Genomic DNA, 20,071 nt, shown 5'->3' with positions numbered 1-20,071 from the left:
TTTGGCTGAATGACGACTTTGCTGTTTAACAGTAGAATCGGCCTGGAACTGTTAGGTAGCAGGTAATAGACCTATTAGTCATTGAAGCTATAAAGTGGACCACTCTTCCTAAAATGTACATTGTTTCATCGATAGATCGCTAGCGCGGTTGCGGTATCGTGATCCATATGCAATTAAAAAAAAAGACTTTGCGCGGTCTGAGCCAAAAGACAGAGAAACAACTCCTGAATATCTACAAGGTGGACAGTTTAAACATACAAAAAACAGTAATAATAATGATATATTAGTAAAAGTTAGCCAAACCGCCCGCCACCTAAACAATATACTCTATCAGAACAATGTTTACGTGGCCACTGTATTGACCTACAGTCAATAAATAGGCTATGCACGATCTTCGTCTAACGCCTATTTTTTTACAGTATGAATATATTATGTTCAAATTATAGATTAACAACAATATAATTTCGAAAATTAACACAAAATTTAATAATTTTTAAATGTAATGCCAGGATTACAAGTTGCTCATATGTAGGTGTATACTAAGCTTATGCACCAAAGTACCGTAAATAAAATTCTGGGACTGCAAGTCATATCCATATTAAGCTCACGTGCCTAAGTCTTGCGAAATTGCACTACTTAAAGCGATCATTGATAATTATGCTAAAAATTTACATACGAAATAATAAATCTACTGTTTTAATTTCAGGTGAATAAAGTACAAAGAAAGTTAGCTTGATTAATTATTACGCATATCGTTTGATGATTCGTCAAAATGCTGACAACTATTTGCTGCGGTTTCGTAGATTGTTTCAGCAGTATTGTGTCGACATGTACGTCAAAATAGAAACGGAGCGTTTAACTTTCATTAGGTTAAGCAAAGCTAACCTGTGTTCTGAGGAATATATCCATTTACGTGATGCAATTGGTACTGAAGGAAATGCAGCTAATATTGGTTGGTTAACTATTCTGCCACAACGTACATAGGTAGTCCATGTCATATGCATGAATATGCGCAAGATGCAATGAGATATTTTCGTCATTACCGTCAGCCAGATCTCTTTATTACTTTCACCTGTAATCCAAAATGGATAGAAATTGTTCAATTGCTACTGTTTTCTTCTTCTCCAAACGCCTCTTTAAAAGAAACTTTAATACTCATCAAGTGAGGCCCCGAACACGTCACCCGCTCCGCTCATCCTATTACACAGTTGTTAGTTAGATTTAAAATACATTTTTTAGTACAGAGTCCAAATCTCTTTATTTGTTTAATTCACAGGTCATCTATGCCAGGAGCTTTGTTATTCTTCATACAGATTACGGGTCCTCTAGTTCTATTAAAGTGAAAGGGAAGCACATATCCAATAATCACAAAGCTTCAATGGGAAAGACTATCTTCTATCATCAGCTCAGTGAACAGGATGTGACAACCAACCAGAACCTGAGGGTCTACCAGCACTGCCAAACACAGGACCATTAACAAGATTTAGATCCCAAGTGCAGCAGTCAGTTGCATAATTAGTGCCATAGGGAAGTTAAAGTATGAAAACCTGAAATGATGGTTGACAAAAGACACTTCATTGTAAATAATACTGCACAAGCTAAAAGCACATATTAGCAATTCAATGGCCAAAGTCAGGCTTTCAGAAAGCAAAGAATATATGTGTTAACCCACTTCAGGCGGATGTCAGAGAGGTGACTTTGTCAGACAATTTACATTTGTCATGACGTCTGACAGTTTCACAGTCTGCAGTCCCCACAGAGCCATGCCGCCGCCCACCCCACTTGTAGTATGGAGTACAGTTGAGGGTGCAGCACATTGCCTTCATTCAGTCCAGAATGTAATCCTGTAAGTGTTGCAGTGGACAGCAAGGGCGACCAAAATAGGTGAACTGTTCATCATTCAGACGCATGAGTGTGGGTGTAGCTGGAAGTAATGTTTGTTCTTCACCACAGCATTTTCTCCACAGCGTCTAGCATGTGTTTTAGCGGATCGTCGTTGAGGATCCAAGCTGGTTTCATACTATGAATAGAGACCATTGTAGGCTTCCTGTGCAGTAAAATGATAAAAGTGTTGCCTCCCATTTGGATAACTTTATTTGGCCCTAATACAGGGGCTGCAGTGCCACTCATATGGCATCATCTCTTTATAACACATATTCACCTCATATAAGAGCCTATTGAACGAAAATTTGTGGTACACTATGTGGTTGTGTTGAAATTCACGGATCTCTGCCTGCTGACTAGTTCCGGTACTCTGATATATTTGGTAGTTCAAAAGACTCAAAAATTATGACAGTAAAGGTTCACTGTATAAGACGTTTGCTAATGATGCCTGCAAGTCCTCTTTGAAGGAAGGGTGTCTCACTATTGTCGCCCATTGCACATTGAAGCTGCCTTAAGAGTGTGCTGCCACTGCTTTACCACCCTATTACTTTGGGGGGGGGGGGGGGGGGGGGAGGAATAGTTAGTGATGTGAAAGTGCCTGATGATGCAAAGCACGCATAGTTGTGTGAACAGGAATGACTCAGATTGACGGTCATGGTCAACGGTAATCACACTCAGGCAAGCAAATCTAGAAATTCACAACTGTATGAATTCTTTAGCTGTTGATTTTGTGGTAACGTCTGCCAATGGTGCTGCCGCCACCCAGCATGTCATATGATCAATCACTGAGACACTATTCATAACCATTTGACTCCATAAGGGCCCGACCAATCTAAGTCAACATATTATAGTCTGCCTGTAGGAATTTCGAAATGGCCTAGGGTCGGGGTGGCATGACGTCCTGTTATGCTCTTTTGACAAGCTAGATATGCTTGTGTCCACTGTTTACAATTTTTTTCTACTTATGGCCACACAAAATGGTCTGCTACCAATTTCCCAGAGGGTCGTGCCCCAGGTGAGGTTATCTGTGCAAGCAGTCAAAGACATGTTTCTGCATAGTTGAAATAACCAATAGGCATGCGCTACCGTGTGAAATGTCGCACCAAATCTGTTCCCCCAAGCTGGGGAGCGAATGCCGTTGCAGCTTGAGGTTGGTGTTTACATTGTGCAAAAGTTCTTGAATTTGTGTGTCTCACTCCTGTACTGCTGCAAGCTTCTCGTAATCAGTGCTCAAGGACAATGCATTAATTCGCAACAGATAGTCAGTCACCACGTTTTCGACTCCCCAGATGTGTTGCATGTCAGTTACAAACTGACTGATACAGTCAAGATGTCGACATCGCCTGAACTTCTTACTGCTTTTGCTAGCAGATGGAAGTCTGTAAAGATAGAAAACTGTCCGTCTTCCACTTCAGCTTTAAAGTAGTGTACCACTTCATACACTGCTAACAACTCACAACGCAAAACTGACCATTTTTGTTGTGAAGACAAAAGCTTCTGTGAAGACAATAATGTTTTGGATGTTTCTCACTGTCTACGAATTGCTGCAGCATTGTGTTGATGGCAATACTACTTGTATCAGTTGTGACAGAGACATGAGCATCAGGTATGGGGTGTGTTAATATGACTGGCTGTTGTAAGCATCTCTTGATGTCGTTCAACACACGTTGCATTGCTTGGGTCCACTCCCGCAGTTGTTTCCCCTGATTGTTGTTTCCTGTGAGAAAGTTAGTAGTACTAGTATTGATGCTGTTGAGGTAAATGGCTCCTGTAAAAGTTCACTGCCCTAGAAATGTCCTCAGTTCCTGGTAATTGTAAGCTCCAGGTAGTGCATGGGGCGAACATCTGAATGGTCTGCTATAGGGCCTAAGAAAATGGCTTCAGGCTGTCGAAGTTAGAACTTGTCTTCATTTATTACAACATTGTGCAGTCCAAAGGTATTATTAACCCTGTGGCGGTGTTCATCGTGTTCTTCTGGGCAAGCTGGTAAGACTAGAAAGTCATCTAGGTAAGAAAATCAAAATGGAAATTACAGTAATAATTTGTCAGTTAAGTGCTGCCACGTTTGTACAGCATTTCTTAACCTGTACAGCACAAACAAAACCTCATGGAGTCCAGATTGGGTGATTACAGTTGTTTTTGGCACATCTTCACTTGCCATAGGAATATGCGAATATGCTTTCACGCAGTCTCTTATGCTGAAAATGGTGGCAGCTGCCAACACATAGAAAAGGTTTTTAACATTCATGACTGTGTTCATATTTTGTGTATTTGTTCTGCATAAAAAATGGCCATAGCTAATAATTGATCATACATACAAACAGCATACAACTCAAACACATTGTCTGTTATACACTGATGATAGGACTCTAATGGCTTAACATACTGATGACATTCTGTTTGCAAGCATCTTTCTGTGTTCACAGCATTGTAACTCGTTTGTTACACAGTCTGTAGAAGTTCTATCTACATTTTGTTTAGCAATGAGATTTTCTCTCTTCAAACTGAAATTTATGGCATTTCTTTTCCTTATGATCAGTGTCACTTTATTGCATTTTGACTTCCTTGAGGTTTTCAGTTATTTTCTCTGGAAGTAGTTCTCTTGTTTTTTCTGTTACTATAGTATTGCTGTAGTCAGCAAAGAGAATTTTTCCCCATGACGAACACTACTGGGAAAGTCACTGATCAGGAAAAATATTTGCCCTTATATGCTACCTTGAGAGACCCTGATATTAAGTGAAGGTGTAGAGCCAAATGCATTCTTGTCCTTAAACGTACATATCTCCAAAATATTACAGCTAAAATAGTAAAACTTGAGACTTATGTATAACATAACACTTGATATTCTGTGCAATTTTTGTTGAATATGCGCGTCAACATACATTTTATATGGCTCTGAATTCTTAATTGCCATTGTTTCTATAATGTATCTTTTCTCATAAACTAATCAAACAATAAAAATGGAATTTCAGAGTTTATATCTGCGCAAGAGACTAATAAAACGTGCGAAACAGATTTTTGTGTAAGGTCATGGTTGCTTTGACATTAATTTTTCAGTTTCGTGTTACCCCAGATTGTTCTATTTCCTCAAATTTTAAAGGAGAACTTTTCTATGAGAAAAGACAATGCAAATATGCTGCATAGGATTATTAAGCAAGAGATTCTTACGAACTATGCCAGATTTCAGGATTTTAGCTTTTATAGTTCCTGAGAAAAGATACATTATAGCTCAAAAAATTAGTTTATGGCAATTCGCATTTAAAGTTTGTATTTCAATTTTCGACAGTATTGCTATACCTCTAGTGACTAATACTATCCATATCCATAATATTCATTCTCTTTCTCGTCTTCCTGGAGTAATCTCATCCCCTGCCTCCTTTGCCTAGCCAGCTTCTGCATTTTACTTTGGGCAGACGCACTTCACCAAAGTTTCTGAGGATTGTCGATGTGAATGCACCTGGATGGAAGACTGGTCTCTGCAGGAACTTAATCCTACCTACATTTCCACTACTGAACACTAGGCAGGCATCACATACAACTATCTTCACAACAATTGAGGTCACAAATAATGTTTTTGGACAACACATCCATATAAGGTGATTACAACTCTTAGTTGTATTCTGTGTTTTCCCATGTACACATTTTGGAGCACTTCAGGATTGGCTAGGTACCTGAAAGTTGGTTTTATAAAAGCTAAAACAGCAAGTGGCAACCCATGTTTGTGAGAGTATGGCTTTCTACTGGCTTCTGCCTGAGGACATTTGCGCCACGATACGTCACAATTGGAATGTTGAGGATTATCATCTGTGGGAAGTCTGTGAAAGAATATAGCCCCCACAGCTTGCTGTATTATTTTCACACTATGTAAGTTATCTGATAGGTTTTCCATAATGCACATGTAAAGTGTGAATGTTTCCTTGTCTGTCAGTCTGTTAACATCTCCCAAATACTTTCCATCTTCTAATTTCTTGCCTTTCATTTCTTTCTTCAATGTGAGAAATCTACCTCCCATTCGCATTTAACACGCTCCACACACTCCAGTTTTTTAGTTTTAGTTTGTGAGCTATAAGGATTACGCTCTAAAATAGTCTTAAAAGCACTGGAATATCCATCACCTAGATAGTTTACATACCTAACGCCATATAGTTGAACTGACATTTGGAATTTAGTTTCATCCCTGCTGCTTCCATTCCACCACTTGACCCCTGGCAATTCTTGCTGCTCACTTTCTTATGTTCCTGGTGCCATATTTCTTCTTCACTGCCATCATTTTTCTTTCTTATATCACACTGAGACCAACGTTTGCTTGCTACTTAGAAGTCTATAAGATTTTCCCTGTATCCACACTAATGACAGACGATACGCTATGAAATGATGTATGGTCCCTCTTCATCCAGGTTCCATCACAAGAGACACACAGAGCTCTCTTCACTAAACAGTGTTGTTCTTCCCTTTCATTGTTAATATCTGCCGCTTCCTCAACAGCTGCTTTCATATTCTCCTTGCACTCAACTTCAAGACCACTGAGAAGTGTTCTGTTGTAACCACTGACTCTAGTCACTGGTGCAGGCATGTTCACCAAGTGACAAAACACATTTGTGCCTCTTCTGTCTACACTTAAGCATCTCATGGCGTGACACAATCTTCTGTTTGTCTCATACATTTCCCCTTGGAGAGTAGGAGTCTTTAATTGAACATTATATTTACGAACTTTACACAAGATATATATATTACTTACAGTACCAATTCTGTCACTATCGTCATACAGTTTAAGGTCCTTTGATACGCAGTTATCACATGCACATGACACACTAATCATATGGGCAAGTATTTCTAACTCAGTTAGCCGAAATCCATTGGAAAATTGTACACAGCATCATCAATTCCCTCACTAGTTGATGATATCAGTGACTTTGTCGAAAATTGTTCTTCATACTTAGAAGCAGCATCTCTAACCCTGTTATTTAAATTCCCTGTACCTCTTATAGATGAAATTCGACATTTCCTCACTTTTTTGAATATGCGTCCACTGTTATGAACCATTTTGAGCAAAACAGGTTGATATATGCGAAACTAAAAACTGAAATAAGTTTGTAGCATGTACTATTAAAAGAAACACGTTGTAACAAAGGAACAAGCGAAGATAATCTTTCTCACAGCTCCCTAGACTCATCTGCAGTTCGCTTCGATTGTGCGAACGAAAATTTAAATCACAAGAAGGTGTGAATCACAGCATAGAAGGAGGGGGCATCGCAGGTGCAGAGGCCCAAACGAACTTTCTTACAACATATTTCTAGCTATAATCTGATTATGAACTTTGCAATATTACTCTTAAGGAATAAATCTAATAAATAGCACAATAAAAACAAACTCTAATTTTTCCGAAATTTTGCTCTGCATGTTTCCTTAAAGTATTTTGGTTCTGATACATTTTACTGCAATTTCAGATTTACTTGAGGTATGCATTATCTTTACTCTTTCTACCCCATCAGCTAAGTGTGATTTGCATAAATCATTAGCATGCCACTTATTCCTTCTGGCTTATTTAGTAGAATATTATGTCAACAGTATCAAAAACCCTAAAAATATCTAGAAATATATCTGTGACCCACTCATCTTCGTCAATAAGATCAAATACTGCTTTTGTGAATTCTACTATAACTGATTCCGTACATCTACCACCTTGGAAACCAAACTGTGATTCACTTAAAAGGTTGCATTATTCAAGTAATTTGTTAATTGATGTTCCATAAGTGATTTTACTTTTTTGAGAATGGTGACAGCAGAGAAATGGACCAGTAGTTTTCTATTTCTTCTGCAATAACCCTTGCCTGTTTTAAGTACTCTGAAAATTTTCCTGGTGTAAATGAGTGATTTATTATGTTTGTTAAGAGAGCTTGTGTACTCCATATGCAATGTTTCAGCACACACGTTGGTACTTCTTTTAAGCCCATAGACATTATACTATTTAGGTTTTGTACAGTTTTACTGACTTAATGCTCTATGGCTAACAGTAACATTACTGTACCTAGTGCATAATTATTTACTGGTGTTATATTGGTTTTTCGGAATTTTTGTTGTAATTTCTCTACGATAATTGAAAAATGCCCACTGTGTCATTTGCTAGATATTTATCAGTATCCTGTTATGCTTGTGGCAACCATAGAACACTAAAGCACTATCATTCATCTATTATGTTATTATCTTTAGCTCTGATGTCTTTATCTTTGTCTCCCCACCATTGTGAGTTGATCAATTGTATTGTGCTTCTACGTTTCACTAAATTTATTGATAACAAACTGCTTGTTGGTGATTTTCATCCTCTACCATATGCTTTTACACTGAGGTGATAGAATCCATGGCATTCTGATACATAAAATAATCAAATGTTGGCAGTGTCTCTTTTTAATGACATCTCACACTGTTTTGCGTTTATTCTCAGTGGCGTACATTGTTTTGTGTTTAAATTACTTATTTGCAGCAGACAGCGCCTTTCTATAAATATTTTTGTGCTTATGACGGAAATTTAAGAACTCTGGGTTATTATGACTCCTTTTCTTGGAATTGAAGTATATAAGGATTTGGGAGAACTTTTTAATACCTGTTATAACCCTTTTTTGTAAGACATTGATAATTATATGTGGACTGTTGGAAATGACTTTTGAAAGCTCAATTTAAATAATGTTGAGAATTCAGAGAATTTTACATTTAAATTGGTTTCTCTGCCTACTTCATCCCAACTTTAGTTTACTGGTTATCTTGAAAAATCTTGTATTTTGATATCTGATAAATGTCTTTTGCAGGCTGCAGCTTAGTTACATCACATTTTCCCTTGCCCATATCAGCAGCCACATCATCATCTACATCTACATCTACATGGATACTCTGCAAATCACATTTAAATGCCTGGCAGAGGGATCATCGAACCACCTTCATAATTCTCTATTACTCCAATCTTGTATAGCACGCGCGAAGAATGAACACCTATGTCTTTCGGTACGAGCTCTGATTTCCCTTATTTTATCTTGGTGATCATTCCTCCCTATGTAAGTCGTTGTCAACAAAATATTTTCGCATTCGGAGGAGAAAGATGGTAATTGGAATTTCGTGAGAAGATTCCGTTGCAACGAAAAACACCGTTCTTTTAATGATGCCCATCAAAAAATCCTGTTTCATTTCTCTGGCACTCTCTCCAATATTTCGCGATAGTACAAAACGTGCTGCCTTTCTTTGAACTTTTTCGATGTACTCTGTCAGTCCAATCTGGTAATGATCTCACACCGAGCAACAGTATTCTAAAAGTGGACGGAAAAGCAGAGTGTAGGCAGTCTCCTTAGAAGATCTGTTACATTTTATAAGTGTCCTCCCAGTAAAATGCAGTCTTTGGTTAGCCTTCCCCACAACATTTTCTGTGTGTTCCTTCCAATTTAAATGGTTCGTAATTGTAATACCAAGGTATTTAGTTGAATTTACGGCTTTTAGATTAGCCTCATTTATCGTGTAACCGAAATTTAACGCGTTCCTTTTAGCATTTATGTGGATGACCTCACACTTTTCGTTATTTAAGGTCAACTGCCACTTTTCGCACCATTCAGTTATTTCTTCCAAATCGTTTTGCAGTTTGTTTTGATCTTCTGATGACTTTATTAGTCGATAAATGACAGCATCATCTGCAAACAACCAAAGATGGCTGCTCAGATTGTCTCCCAAATCGTTTATATAGATAAGGAGCAGCAAAGAGCCTATAACACCACCTTGGGGAACGCCGGAAATCACTTCTATTTTACTCGATGACTTTCCATCAATTACAACAAACTGTGACCTCTCTGACAGGAAATCACAGATCCAGTCACAAAACTGAGACGATATTCCATAAGCACGTAATTTCACTATGAGCCACTTGTTTGGTACAGTGTCAAAAGCCTTCTGGAAATCCAGAAATACGGAATCAATCTGAGATCCCTTGTCAATAGCACTCAGCTCTTAATGTGAATAAAGAGCAAGTTGTGTTTCACAGGAACGATGTTTTCTAAACCCATTTTGACTGTGAGTCGATAGACCGTTTTCTTCAAGGTAATTCATTATGTTCGTACACAATATATGTTCTAAAATCCTGCTGCATATCGACGTTAACGACATGGGCCTGTAATTTAGTGGATTACCCCTGCTACCTTTCTTGAATATTGGTGTGACCTGTGCAACTTTCCAGGCTTTAGGTACGGATCTTTCGTCGAGCGAACGATTGTATATGATTGTTAAGTATGGAGCTAATGCATCAGCAAACTCTGAAAGGAACCTAGTTGGTATACAGTCTGGACCAGAAGACTTGCTTTTATTAAGTGATTTGAGTTGCTTTACTACTCCGAGGATATTTACTTCTATGTTACTCATGTTGGCAGCTGTTCTCGATTCGAATTCTGGAATATTTCCTTCGTCTTGTTTTGTGAAGGCATTTCGGAACCCTGCGTTTAGTAACTCTGCTTTGGCGGTACTGTCTTCGATGGTATCTCCATAGCTATCATGCAGAGATGGCATTGATTATTTCTTATCGCTAACATACTTGACATACAACCAGAATCGCTTTGGATTTTCTGCCACATTTCGAGACAAAGTTTCGTTGTGGAAACTGTTATCAGCATCTCGCAATGAAGTCGGCGCTAGATTTCGAGCTTCTTTAAAAGATCGCCAATCTTGGGGATTTTGCGTCTGTTTAAATTTGACATGTTTGTTTCGTTGTTTCTGCAACAGTCTTCTAACCCGTTTCGTGTACCAAGGAGGATCAGCTCCGTCGTTTGTTAATTTATTTGGTAAAAATCTCTCAATTGCTGCCGATACTATTTCTTTGAATTCAAGCCACATCTGGTCTACACTTATATTATTAATTTGGAATGAGTGGAGATTATCTCTTAGGAAGGCATCAAGTGAATTTTTATCTGCTTTTTTGAATAGGTATATTTTTCGCTTATTTTTCGAGGATTTGGAGATTACGATATTCAATCTTGCTACGACAGCCCTGTGTTCACTAATCCCTGAATTGGTTTTAATGCTCGTTATTAACTCAGGATTATTGGTGTTAAGAGGTCAAGAGTGTTTCCACTACCATTTACTCTTTGCGTGGGCTCATGAACTAATTCCTCGAGATAATTTTCAAAGAATGCGTTTAGCACAATTTCGGATGATATTATTTGCGTACCTCCAGAATTAAATATGTATTTTCGCCAACATATCGAGGGTAAATTAAAGTCACCACCAACTATTATCGTATGAGTCGGGTACGTGTTTGAAATCAAACTCAAGTTTTCTTTGAGCCTTTCAGCAACTGTATCATCTGAATTGGGAGGTAAGTAAAAGGATCCAATTATTATTTTATTCCTGTTGCCAACAATGACCTCTGTCCATATTACCTCAAAGTAAGTATCTACTTCAATTTCGCAACGAGTTAAACTACTTCTAACAGCAACAAACACGACTCGGGCAACTGTGCAATAGCCTATCCTTTCGGAACACCATTAGGTTCTTCGCCAAAATTTCCCCTGAGCTTATATCCGGCTTTAACCAGCTTTCAGTGCCTATAACGATTTGAGCATCAGTGCTTTCTATTAGCGCTTGGAGCTCTGGTACCTCCCCAACACAGCTACGGCAATTTACAACTGTTATACCAATAGTTCCTGTATCTACGTTTTTCCTGTGTTCAGCCTGCACTTTGTGACTGGAGCCCTTCTTGTGTTTTCCCGAGAACGTCTAACCTAAAAAAACCGCCCAGTCCATGCTACACAGCCCCTGCTAGCCATGTAGCCGCCTCCTGCATATAGTGGACACCTGACCTATTCAGTGGAACCCGAAACCCAACCACCCTTTGGCGCAAATCGAGGAATCTGCAGCTTACACGGTCGCAGAACTGTCTGAGCCTCTGATTCAGACCCTCCACTCGGCTCTGTACCAGAGGTTCGCAAACGGTCCTGTCGACTATGCTGCAAATGGTCAGCTCTGGTTTCATCTTGCAAGCAAGACTGGCAGCCTTTACCACGTCTGTTAGCCGCTCGAAACCAGAGTGAATCTCTTCTGATCCAAAGCGACACACATCATTGGTACTGACGTGAGCCACCACCTGCAGTTGGCTGCACCCTGTGCACCTCATGGCATCCGGGAGGACCCCTTCCACATCTGGAATGACGCCACCCGGTATGCACACGGAGTGCACGTTGGTTTTCTTACCATCCTTCTCAGCTAAGTCCCTAAGGGGCCCCATAACGCGCCTGACGTTGTAGCTCCCAACTACCAATAATCCCACCCTCTGCGATTGCCCAGCTCTTGCAGGCTGAGTGGTTTCCTCTCATTCAGGACAGGCGACAGTATCTGATTCAGCGAGAGTGTCAGCCACAGACGGCACCTGGAACCTGTTTGTGAGACAAACCGGGGAGGCCTTATGTGCGGCCGCCTGAGAAGTCTTTCGCCACGTGCTTTGTCCTGGGATGACCTCCCACTCGACGACAGGTGAGGAGTCAGCCTCAGTGCGAGCAGTAACTGGGTTGGCCACTGGTGAGGACCGATCCGAGGACTCTGACATACTGGACGTCCATTGGATCCCCATGGCCAGCCCATAGCAGTGGTGCCCATCCACTGCAGCCTCAAGCTGTGTGACCGAAACCATCATAGCCTGAAGCTGAGAGTGAAGGGTCACCAGTTTGGCTCGCATCCGCACACAACAATCGCAGTCCCTGTCCATATTAAAGACTGTGGAAAACTAAACTATGCAGATAATGGACTATCAGCATGTGCTGCGCAATTCTACTGTATAACCTGCTGAAGACGCACAAACTGTGTCTAGTAATACGCAGATATTCAAAAACCTAACTACCGAAGCACTCAGGTGAAACTAAATAATTTGACCCTGATTTGGAACTTGTATTATGTCACAAAATCGGTTTACTTTCTGCCGCAAATGAAAACGCGAGAACTGTGGCTATTAGATGTTAAATTTACATGCAGAAACTCAAGAAACTAAGCTATTAAAGCACACAGATGATATAATAAAATTCGCTCCTAGTTAGGAACTCGTAAATGACAAATGCGGTTACTTATTGCTGCGTCTGTCGCCGTCAGCTACTGCTACCTGACTGGTGCAATCAGTTGTAGTAACCTTTGTTCCATGACTGACCAACAGGAACATGTTAAAATTTTGAAAGGATATTTATAAGGGTGTTACTAGTTTCATTTATGATATTTGTGTTTATGTTTACACCTCCACACAAAATTATATAGACTTTTGTACTTGAGACTTTATCTAGTACTGCTGTTAATTTATCGAAAAGAGTCCACATTTCCACTGGGTGAGCAACACACACAAAAATGATTGTCTGCTTGGTAACATCAAGCCCTGCTAATTCAGTACCTCTTATTTTAAAATGTTCGTCTCCATTTCCCATACTAAGGTTATATCTTGATTTAAACTGTCTTGATTTTCTGACAGAAAAGCATGATTTTCTACCCTCTGGAGCAGTCCTGGAGTAAGAGCCTGTCATTTCATACATCGGTAATTTTACATGTTGGATTTCTGAGTCTCTACACCAGTGCTCAGTGACACAAACTACTGTGCAGCTCAAAGACTGGAACCCAACTTGTGTATTTTATTTATTTCTTTTGATGAAGAATTATTAAGTCTGCAAAATGCCTCATGTTTCTTTGTCCAGTGATTTAGTTTTCTTCGTGACTTGCACACTTGATGTGTTATAATCTAACTTTTGAGTGATTATTTCAGAAATTTTTAGACTGCTGGAGATACTCTTTAGGCAGGGGAATCTGTTATCTGAATTTCTCCTAAAAAGACTTATTTCTTCTATCCATAACATCAGGTGTTTGACTATTTGTGGCCCAAGACTCACCAACTATTCTTTCATGAATCAGTTGCACCAGACTTTCCTTTACAGTTCTGTTTAGGTGTGTTCCATGCCTAATGAATACCCATCTAGTGGTAGTCCCGACTGGTACCCTTGACTGCATCCAGGATGGACTCCAAGAGGTAGGACACGGGGGGGGGGGGGGGGGGGGGGGATTTTCCAAGGATGTGAAGCTGTTGCGTATTGGGAAGATCGGTGTTTAATGTCCCACCAACAATGAGGTCGTTAGAGACGGAGTACAAGCTCAGATTATGGAAGGATGAGAAAGGAAAGCAGCTATGCCCTTTCACAAGAACCATCCCAGCATTTACCTGAAGTGATTTATGGAAATCATGGCAAACCTAAATCAGAATGGCCAGATGAGGGTTTGAACCATCATCTTCCCAAATGTGAGTCTAGTGTGCTAACCACTTAGCTACCTCACTCAGTGCTACTTCATTAAAATGCATATGGTGCTTTTCATTGCCAATGACCGGATTTATAACATTTAGTGTTGATGTAAAAATGGAAAAAATACACCATTCTTAATCTGAGGGCATGTGGAATTGATAACTTTCTCGTAGAAGTGTCGAAGGTTATGGAAACAGGGCAAAGAAGAAAACACTCTCCCTATGTAATGATATATACAACAAAGCTGACTTTCTTGCAGTAATAATGATACCAATTGACAAAAAGAGAGATATCAAAAAATGTGGAGATCGTAGGACCATCAGCCTAATTTCTTATGCAGCTAAAGTACTGCTGAGAGTGCTAAGTAGAAGGCTATATGTCAAGTTGTATAGATGGATTGGGGAGGTACAGTTCATATCTAGAAGAAGCAAAGGATCAAGAGATGCCCTTAGTCTGTTAAGAATCATAGTGGAATTATATATTCAGAAAAGTAAATTTATGCTGTTTTTACTGATTTGGGAATAGCTTTAGAGAAAGTATAATGGAACAAGCTGGTATTTTGAAGAGGAAAGGAATAGACTGGTAGGAGAGACAGCTGGTACAGAATCGATATTTACAATAGAAAGAAAGAATAAGGATTAGAAATGAAATGTTTGAAGTAAGCGGCATTGGAAAGGGCATTAGACAAGATTGTTGTCTGTCACGTTTATTGTTTAATTTATTTCTGGAAGAGATTATTGCAAAAGGCTTAGATGGAAAAAGAAGAGTGAGTATGGGCAGAAAAACAATAAAATGTATTAAATTTGCTGTTGACATGGTATTATGACACAAACTGTTAATAAAATGCAAAAATATCTGAATGAGATTGAGTGGAATATGGGATGGGAATCAGTACAGCAAAAACGAAGAATATGGTGATCAGCAAAGGAAGGAGACAGAAAAATATTAAGATAAGATAAGTAATTTTTAGCCAAATAAGAGCATTTAGATATCAGGGAATCACAATCACTGAAGATTTGAGATGCCATCCGGAGGTGAAAACTAGCCAAGGACTTATTCAATAGGCAGATGAGATTATTATGTGGCTAAGCAGATAAAGGTCTGAGGCAAAGACTTCGTGGATGTTTTGTCTGTAGTGTGGCAACTCTGTGGAGCAGAATCATGCACACTCACACAAGAGGGTGAAAAAAAAGCTAGAAGCATTTGAAATGTGGATGAGGAGGAAAATGGAGAAGATACGCTGGAGAGAGAGTGAGTTATGAAAGAATGTTGGAAAGGGTTGGTGAGAGGAGAAGATTGCTGCAGTACATAAGACAAAGGAAAAAAACTGGATGGGACATTTGTTGAGATAGGAGTGCTTGTATCAGATGCTTTGGAAGGTATAGTCTGTGGGAAGAGACTGAGAGGAAGGAAGTACACAAGATGACAAATGACATCAAGGGAAGTGGAAATTATGTGAACCTAAAGACGTTGGCAGAAGATAGCAGAGCATGGAGAGTTACTATGTGAAAATTTACCTATGGGCAGAACACTGATGATCATGATGAGTTTGAGTTATAAAGACCTGAGTTTTTTCAGCACTGGTCTCTTTGCTCCTGGAGGGTGGGGGGAAGGGACCCTCTGGATTTGCCTAGGTCAATGCCAAAGCAACATGCACGAAGCCAGCCACTATTTGTGTCATCTCAAACCCCACAGCAATTCACCTCACTTCCCTATGAAAGTGTGGTCAATCACAACACCAGAGCAGCTCAACAAAGTTGGGAAGCTATCTTATGCCAATCACCATAAATGTCATATCCACCACCCTGTCCTCTTTCGAAAAATACTTGCATAAAGATATTAAGTCCTCTATCACTTAGGTCAGCCCTGCATTTGTTTTGAAAATGCTAGTGGCCTGGTATGCTGCTCCTAAGTTTGCCTGCAACTGAGGACTTATACTTCACCTATGACTATAGTCTAGCAACAGCACTTTCTTCTTCTTAACATTTTGCATGTTTGTAGGCTTTCTAATGTCTCAGATGTTCTCTTGGTTGATATCTGCTTTATGTTCCCTATTCCTAATCCCATCCGAGACTCTTCTCCACTTAACTCTTGCAGTACTAGATATCTGTTTTTAGTGATGATAATAAAACTATCACATTGCATTCTCCTGTTTCCTACCTTCACACTGATTGCCAGTTCCCAACCACTCTCTCCCCTCTATTTCTCTTGATCCTGAACAATTCCTTCCTTACTTTCTTCGAATGTGTGCTTCCTGCAACTCAGTTAAAATGTTTGTGCCGCATATTCTGTAGTTCCAGGAGAGAACCTCTTATGTTTTCCCAATGATCTCCCCACTGTATCCACTCAGTGATAATGTTTCTCACAGAGTTGGTTATAAATCCCCCCCCCCCCCCCCCGTCATTACCTCATAATAGTTCCCACATTTCTCACTCATGGTCAGTTTCGAAAGATGAATTAAATTTTAATTTAAAGAAGTCTTACTGTATGTAAACAAAAACAATACTTCAGTGTTTTGTGCTTTTCCCACTATTTTTGTATTGATTCACAGATATTACAGCAAAAGAATAAATCATCATGGTTGTGGCACTGCTTTTAGAGAATTTGTGTTACCAAGATTGTTTTGTTAGTTTTTTAAACGTTTATAACTCAGAAAATTTAGACTTAGATCACATCTATCCAGTTAATAAATAATACTAAACGGATATAGAAATAGAACTTTAAAAAGTTTAATTGCACTTTTATGCTGACTGTAGACACTACTGAAACTAATAGCTGTCCTGTTTTGAATAAATTCACCATTACGAAAATTTAAATAAAATTTTCGATGTTTACATCATGCAAAATGTCAGCCTCTGTAACAGCTATCAGAATTTCACATAATAAGTTGTTTTTAAGAAAAGTACGATGGTAAATCTAAATGTTAACTTGTATAACAATACTAGATATTGAAAAATATGCAAAACAAAGAAAAATCAGTTAAGTACTTAAACTCCTAATAAGTACTGTTTGTGCTCGAAATATACTAGTGTATCTCACTCGGTGATCATCTTGCTGTCTTGATCATTTCTGAAACGTTCTCAAAATTTCTTATATTTGTAATGTTTGTATATTCTGGAATACTCTCTGTCTTTATAAATAGCAGTATTCTTCATCCAGAAGTTCATTTCTTTTCTGACTTTATGTCGGTTTTTGTAATAAATGTGCCTTCAGTTCTAAGTGTTGGGCTTAACTGACAACCCTGCATTTGGATTTGGACTTGAGTGTGATTATGATCTGAAACTCACAGTCATTACATTTACATTCAACATGACATATAAAAGATGAAAATGGGATTTTGGAAACCATTTTGTGCTGTAGTATTTACATGTTACTGCGTGAATCACTTCTGCTGTCGAAAATCGGTTTTCAGATCGTCACTTGTTTTAGACATATGGAGTGCAGCAATGAGCTGCTCTTTTTTTCCTGTATGGGGGGGGGGGGGGGAGGCTGCAGCGTACAGGCAACCCTCTCTTCAGCCAATGGACAATAAATAAATAAACAGATAGCAGAGATATATACACTAAACTTAAACTTTTTGAAGGTGAGAAGTAAAATGGAAATTTTGAGATATACAATGGGTGATTTTTTGCACTAGCAGTTAAAAACAGTGATAATAAAAGGTAAAATGAAATACAATAAGTGCACATTTAAAACACATTAATGAAACACTGATATGTAAAAGAAGCGCATCCCTGTCACGGGATAAAGAGTCAGTTGTTGAAGGGGAAAAGGTTGGCCATTGAAAAGTGTAGGAATGCGGTAGTATAAGGAGGAGGCCTGGTGCACTGCAGCAGTGGGGTAGAAGTGACTATTGGACAGAAGAGGGAGTGTAGTAAAGAGGGGAACTGGTGGCACTAACAGTTGTTAGGGACAGAGGGTGGGGAAAGAAAAGCAGAAGGGAGAAAAAGGTATAATGATATAAGGGTTGGGAGGGGAGGGGATGCCATGATAAGGTGGATTGGTTGGGGTGGACCTGTAGGTGGTAGGATGGGTAAATGTTGAGCAGATTTCATGATCTGGGACAGGAAGGTGGTTGAAGATTATTTGGGAGAGCATGTAGAAGATGTGTAAGTGGAAGCTTGATATAACATGTTCAGAAAGGTGCAACAGCATATGAGGAGTGAAAAGTAGAGGCTCGCTGCATACAGTGCAGTCAGCTGTTGCAGCTCCCACCTTCAGGTAGCACAATGGCAGTTTCAGCTTTGGTGTTTGCATGGGCTTCCAAAATCGGATTTTGTAAACCGATCTCCAAATACCAACTCTTATTGGTCATGTAAACACTCTAAAATCGTTCCAGAACTCCAGTTATAGTTGCTGGTTTTCCACTTAGACAATCAACTTTCGTTCCTATGTAAATGCACAACTGTTTTTGAAAGGTGATTGAGTGATCAGGTCATATTTTGTTTTTAAAAATTTCCACCTAATATGGAAAAGTCTTACTTTTGTACAGTGAATGAGTAGAAGAAATATTATACATAGCATGCAGCTGTCTACCTCTAACATTTAACTGCAAGGAAATAGCGATTGTGCTGACTAAATCACAAACTGGAAAAGCTGTTTTAGAGATGCTTCATTTTACTGGGCTAGTAAATTTGTTTCAGCCTTAACATGTATAAATGACAACAAAAAACAGTTTCGGAAATTTGATTTTCATCTTCTAGAAGATGTGCCACATGTAAATATAATCACTTATTATTTTTATTTTTACAGTTGTTTAAAAGTTAAATTATTTCTTCAATTTCATAGTTACAGTTCAGTTCTGTGGTATGCCACACATTAACAACTGCATAAAAATTAAATATGTAAATGACTATGTAATGACTAATAAATTGAAGTTGTATTCATGATTATCTTGGTTCAGACTCTAGTATGAACAGTCTAATTTCTGCTTCCTAAGTTATACCACAATAGCTCTTTAATGGCACTGCCTTGATGGCTAAGTTGATAACAGTCACATTAATAAATCCTGAGGTTTGTGGTGCAATCTTCATTCATTATAAGATTTTGTACTGTTGTGTACCACCTCTTTTAAGGACAGAGGAAGTCAATGGCAATCACATCCACTAGGACCGTTCTTAGTGAAGCACTCTGATGTTCAAATGAACCTTCAGGGTTATATTGCCCATTATGCCTTGTCAACACTGTCTTAATATACCTAAAAATCAAATTTATCCCAATCAGGTATCAGATTTGGAGACAGTGTGTGAAATCTCTTTCTCTACATAACATCCCTAAAATCCAGATGTTCACCTTAAAAACATTGTATGATATGGAAAATCCAGAGTTAAAATGCACCAAGCCAAGTTTTCGCTGTTTTAACTAGAACCTACCACTGTATTGTAAAAACATGTCACTTTAGTAGTATTTAATCAAATATATAGTTAAATTTCATTTGCCATATGCCATAAAGCCTCTTTGCCTCAGAAATACAGTCAGTTGTTACCAGAGGTACAGTGAACCAAGCCCACAATAGTATTGTTTTAGAACATTTCCATATTTATAGTGTATCTTTTTGGTTCAAGTATTTTGTAGAAACTCTTTCGTGTCTTAATAGTTCGATAAAGTCGGAAAAGACCAAAAAATTACAGCAGCCTCTTGAATTGGCAAACATTTACAGAGGATGCACAAAACATATATCATGTTGGACTCATTTCAGACTTGTACCCTGGACAAAATCGAAACGTCAAAAGGATTGTAGCTGTATTAAACTGAATTCAAAAAGGTCCTTGCCCAAAAATATAAACTATAGAATTGTCATTCATTCGTGCTTAAAGATGCTGATTTCAGTACATCGAAAGAATAAGTAAAAAGAAACAATATATTTATATGCCAGAGGATTGGACCAAAATAGTGAATTC

The sequence above is a fragment of the Schistocerca americana genome, chromosome 8 (genome assembly GCF_021461395.2).
Source record: "Schistocerca americana isolate TAMUIC-IGC-003095 chromosome 8, iqSchAmer2.1, whole genome shotgun sequence".
In the NCBI taxonomy this organism is placed as follows: domain Eukaryota; kingdom Metazoa; phylum Arthropoda; class Insecta; order Orthoptera; family Acrididae; genus Schistocerca; species Schistocerca americana.
The sequence above is the reverse complement of the archived record's forward strand: the minus strand, read 5'-3'. Positions refer to the sequence as shown.